The sequence below is a fragment of the Lampetra planeri genome, unplaced genomic scaffold (assembly GCF_965212315.1).
Source record: "Lampetra planeri unplaced genomic scaffold, kcLamPlan1.2.h2 scaffold_292, whole genome shotgun sequence".
Taxonomy (NCBI): domain Eukaryota; kingdom Metazoa; phylum Chordata; class Hyperoartia; order Petromyzontiformes; family Petromyzontidae; genus Lampetra; species Lampetra planeri.
Genome location: NW_027615118.1, coordinates 77,501 through 82,500, shown reverse-complemented (window position 1 = coordinate 82,500; position 5,000 = coordinate 77,501). Strand labels below are relative to the sequence as shown.

At 55.1% G+C, this 5,000-nt stretch overlaps 1 long non-coding RNA gene across 1 annotated transcript in view; it reads right to left on the bottom strand.

Moving 5' to 3' along the window:
• Nucleotides 1-5,000, bottom strand: part of LOC144740770 (uncharacterized) — a 63,267-nt gene that overhangs the window by 4,599 nt on the left and 53,668 nt on the right. Inside the window, exons 4-5 of the long non-coding RNA XR_013589767.1 lie at nucleotides 627-926; nucleotides 1-10 (exon numbers count right to left, since the gene is read on the bottom strand). The exon at nucleotides 1-10 is cut by the window's left edge and continues 193 nt beyond it. This is a non-coding gene — a long non-coding RNA (uncharacterized LOC144740770). The remainder of the gene's footprint in view (nucleotides 11-626; nucleotides 927-5,000) is intronic.

Here is a 5,000-nt window from a genome sequence, read left to right as displayed (position 1 = left end):
CCGCACCACGCTGCTCTCCACGAGACAACGCACAGTCTCCCACCTCCTCTCTCTCTCTCTGTCTCTCTCTGTCTGTCTCCGTGTGTCTCTTCTCTCTGTCTCTCTCTGTCTCTCTCTCTCTCTGTCTCCGTGTGTCTCTTCTCTCTGTCTCTCTCTCTCTCTCTGTCTCCGTGTGTCTCTTCTCTCTGTCTCTCTCTGTCTCTCTCTGTCTGTCTCCGTGTCTCTTCTCTGTCTCTCTCTGTCTCTCTCTGTCTCTCTCTGTCTCTCTCTGTCTCTCTCTGTCTCTCTCTGTCTCCTTGTCTCTTCTCTCTGTCTCTCTCTGTCTCTCTCTGTCTCCGTGTGCCTCGCTCTGTCTCTCTCTGTCTCTCTCTGTCTCTCTCTGTCTCTCTCTGTCTCTCTCTGTCTCTCTCTGTCTCTCTCTGTCTCCGTGTCTCTTCTCTCTGTCTCTACCTGTCTCAGCTCTCTCTGTTGTCTCGTCCGTCTATCCCGCCTCTGTCAGTCCCTGACTCCTCTCTCTCAATCCCCCACGCCCCCACTCACCCCACCACCAAGAGTCTAAACCCGGGCCGAAGGTCTCTGTCCTACTTGCTGTGCACCATTGCCAAACCCCAGAGGTCTTCACCCACCAGGCGCCGTCGGCTTGTGTCGAGCGCCCGCTCGGTTCAACTATCATCTGCCGACGAGCGGTTCTTAAACCAGCGCTTCTTGCCTTTAAGAACACATCACCGCCACCGCCACCACCGCCACCACCAACACCGCCACCACCGCCGCCACCGCCGCCGACGTTTGAGTCGTCGTCGTCGTCGTCGTCTTATTGATTCAAAGCGCGGTCGCCGCTCGACAGATTAATCTGGCGCTCAAGAGCGCAACGTGACATTTTCATCGTTTTCATCGTTCACTTGGGCCAGTCCCTCCAGGCGAAGACTCTGCAACGAGAGACGGAGAGAGAGAGAGGCAGAGAGAGACAGAGAGACAGAGACGGAGAGAGAGACGGAGAGAGAGAGAGACACAGAGAGACAGACAGAGAGAGAGACAGACAGAGACACACAGAGAGACACAGAGAGACACACAGAGAGAGACAGAGAGACACACAGAGAGACAGAGAGAGAGACAGAGAGAGACAGACAGAGAGAGACAGAGACGGAGACAGAGAGACGGAGAGAAAGCCAGACACGGAATGTTCAATCGTCAACTCACCGCTTTGCACGGACGTACCGACTCATCTGTTGCGTAGGGTCCGCCTCGGGCTTTTTCGGGGTCTCTCTCTCGCTCACCCCCCCCCCCTATCCCCACCCCTTGCTGCGTTGTTTGCTAAGCGCTGTACGATGTCCGACGTTTTGCTCAGGCCAGTATCAGGAGTGGTCATTCTCATCATCATCATCATCGCAACCACCATTAAGAGTCGGCACCATCAATATCATCAGTATCATTAATATCATCAGTATCATCTTCAGCATCATTAATGTCATCAGTCAAAGCAGCAGCAACATCATCAGTGCAATTAAAATCCGCATTATCATCATCATCATGAGTGAGCATCACCTTCAATATCATCATCATCATCAGCAGCATTATTTAGAGTCTCATCATAATCATAATTTCAGTTTCAACATCATCAATGAGTTTCATCAGTGTCAGCATCGTCATCATGATCGTCATCATTTTCATCATCTTCATCATCATGGGAATAGATTTGGTTTCATGGTGACACGCACGCGACTATGGCTTGTCTTTAATGCATCTCTCCGGTTCTCTGTGTATCTCTGTGGGTCTCTGTGTGTCTCTCTGTGTCTCTACGTATCTCTGTGGGTCTCTGTGTATCTCTGTGTGTCTATATGTATCTCTGTGGGTCTCTGTGTATCTTTGTGGGTTTCTGTGTATCTCTGTGGGTCTCTATGTATCTCTGTGGGTCTCTGTGTATCTCTATGGGTCTCTGTGTATCTCTGTGGGTCTCTGTGTATCTCTGTGTATCACTGCGGGTCTCTATGTATCTCTATGTGTCTCTGTGTGTCTCTACGTATCTCTGTGTATCTCTGTGGGTCTCTATGTATCTCTGTGTGTCTCTGTGTCTCTGTGTATCACTGTAGGTCTCTATGGGTCCACCCATACGGTCCGCGGTTGAGGCCGCGTGGCCACCATGTGGCCACCGCGTGGCCACCGCGTGGCCACCATGTGGCCACCGCGTCACTCCGACGCTGCCACTCGCCAAGGGCCGACCGAGGGTTTCTGGCCGACCGCCTCACAGCGGCGACTTGCAGAGAACAACGCTGAAGGCGGGAGGCGGTGTGACGATGTGGGGGGGACGAGGGGGGGAGGAGGGGGGGGCAGGGGGGTTTAAAGGTTGCATTGCCCCACGATAAATGCAGTAAGTGCGGCACACTCGTTGAGACTCACGATTTACAGCCCAGCCTCGCCCCCAGCCGATGTCAACATTCCCCGGGGCCCCAATCGTCAACGGTTTCATGACAGAGCCGGCGCCATCAGGTTCGGCCGGTTTTTGCTCTTTCAAAGACCGGTTCCCATGAATTGCCTCGGGCGAGGATGGGGCGGTGGGGTCTCGAGGCGTGGCTGCGTTACGGCGGCTAGGAGATGTTAACTAGCTCGCCCGGTATGCAGGAGGTCATGGGTTCGATCCCGACCCTGACGCCTGCTGCTGTATATTTGGAGTTTGCGTGTCTCTCTCTCTCATCGTCATCACGGTGGCTAGGAGATGTTAACTACCTCGCCCGGTATGCAGGAGGTCGTGGGTTCGATCCCGACCCTGACGCCTGCTGTGTATTTGTAGTTTGCATGTCTCTCTCTCTCTCCCCGTGGTGAGATGTTAACTACCTCGCCTGGTCTACAGGAGGTCATGGGTTCGATCCCGACCCTGACGCCTGCTGCATATTTAGAGTTTGCGTGTCTCTCTCTCTTCCCGTGGTCGCGTGGATTTTTCTCCGGGTCCTCCGGTATTTCCCTCCACATTTAGAATCAACGTCACCACGCGTTTAGAGTGTTTGGCTGCTGCTATTCCTTTACACACAATGATGATGATGACGATGAGTTACTTCGTTGAGCTATCATTTCTAATAGCAAGAGTCGCTTCTGAAAAATAAGCTAATAGCTCAGTGGGTGTCTTACCCGGCATAAAAAAAAACAGTTTATAGTTTAGATTCAATAGCTTTCTGCGAGAAGGTGGAATAAAAAACATTGTATTTACAGATGCTCCAATGGCCGTTTTAAAATGAAACAGCTCTCGTATTTAACGCGACGCGACGACATTGTTGCAGGCACCCTCTCGTGCTTGCTGTGTCCGACTGGGGGCTCAGCCCCCCATAGTTTACACACGAGCAGCCCCCCATGGTTTACACACGGACAGCCATCCGGTGTCCAAATGGGGGAGCAGCCCCCCATAGTTTACACACGGACAGTCATCCGGTGTCCAAATGGGGGAGCAGCCCCCCATAGTTTACACACAGACAGCCCCCCATAGTTTATACACGGGCAGTCATCTGGTGTCTAACTGGGGGGTCAGCCCCCCATAGTTTACACACGAGCAGCCCCCCATGGTTTACACACAGACAGCCCCCCATAGTTTATACACGAGCAGCCCCCCATAGATTATACACGGACAGTGCTGCCGCCAATAACAACGATATTGTACACCCGACCAGCTGTTTCACCACCACCACCACCACGACTTCTACTAGCCCACTATTCCATTTATTTCACCAGGTAAAGTCCACCGAGCAATGATGAGCTCTTAAATGGACTTGCTCCTCCCTCCGTCCATGACCTCCTCGTGGTCTTGACGGACCACGGGCATCCTCGGATTGAGCGCGGCTCACGCCCCCCCCCCCCCCCTGGTCTCTCGGCTCTACGCTGCTCGCGGGAGGAGGGGAGGGTGACGACGACTTTGCAACTGCGGCACCCTGAACTCTGGAGCTCGTTTGGCACCTTTCGAGGTCAGGTGACACCCGGGACACTCGCAAATCTTAAAATCTCGACTTGCAAAACGTCTCCGTGCGAAATGTCTCTCTCTCTCTCTTCAGTTATCTACAAACGTCTTCTCATCCTCCTCCTCCTCGATTTATGTGAAACTATTTGCGCATATTCCAGGCCATAGCACCACCGATAACGATTGCTCAAGGTGCGCTTTGTGAATTTGCATTGCTGCTGTTGTTCAGACGCCACCCAAATCGCAACGGGGTTTCTCCCGATCCCCCGGGACACGTCGACAGCCACCCGGTGGGGGTTCGAGCCGGGGTCAGGGAGCTCGCCACGGGGTCAGGGAAATCGCCACGGGGTCAGCGAGCTCGCCACGGGGTCAGGGAGCTCGCCACGGGGTCAGGGAGCTCGCCACGGGGTCAGGGAGCTCGCCACGGGGTCAGGGAGCTCGCCACGGGGTCAGGGAGCTCGCCACGGGGTCAGGGAGCTCGCCACGGGGTCAGGGAGCTCGCCACGGGGTCAGGGAGCTCGCCACGGGGTCAGGGAGCTCGCCACGGGGTCAGCGAGCTCGCCACGGGGTCAGGGAGCTCGCCACGGGGTCAGGGAGGTCGCCACGGGGTCAGGGAGCTCGCCACGGGGTCAGGGAGCTCGCCACGGGGTCAGGGAGCTCGCCACGGGGTCAGGGAGCTCGCCACGGGGTCAGCGAGCTCGCTACGGGGTCAGGGAGCTCGCTACGGGAGAATCACGAGAGGCGAGGACGGGCGTCACGGCGCGTGGTTGCGAGCCGCACCGGTGGGTATCGCAATCGTTGCACCCAGGCCAGCGTTGAAGGTTACAAGCGGCCCGAGGCTAAGCGGAGGGAAGGGCCTAAGAATGTACAAGTGTTACATTACAGTACTGCAGACGTGTTTCGATGCCAAGTCATCGGACCTATTTTGTTGACCGCCAACGCAAAATCAACTCCTCTTGGTCGACTCAAGGTAAGCGCGTCAAGACGTGCACTCGCCCTAGATTCACTTCTTCAAGCTCATGTTCTTCCCTAGCCTCAGCTGCCGTGGCAAAATCATGAATGA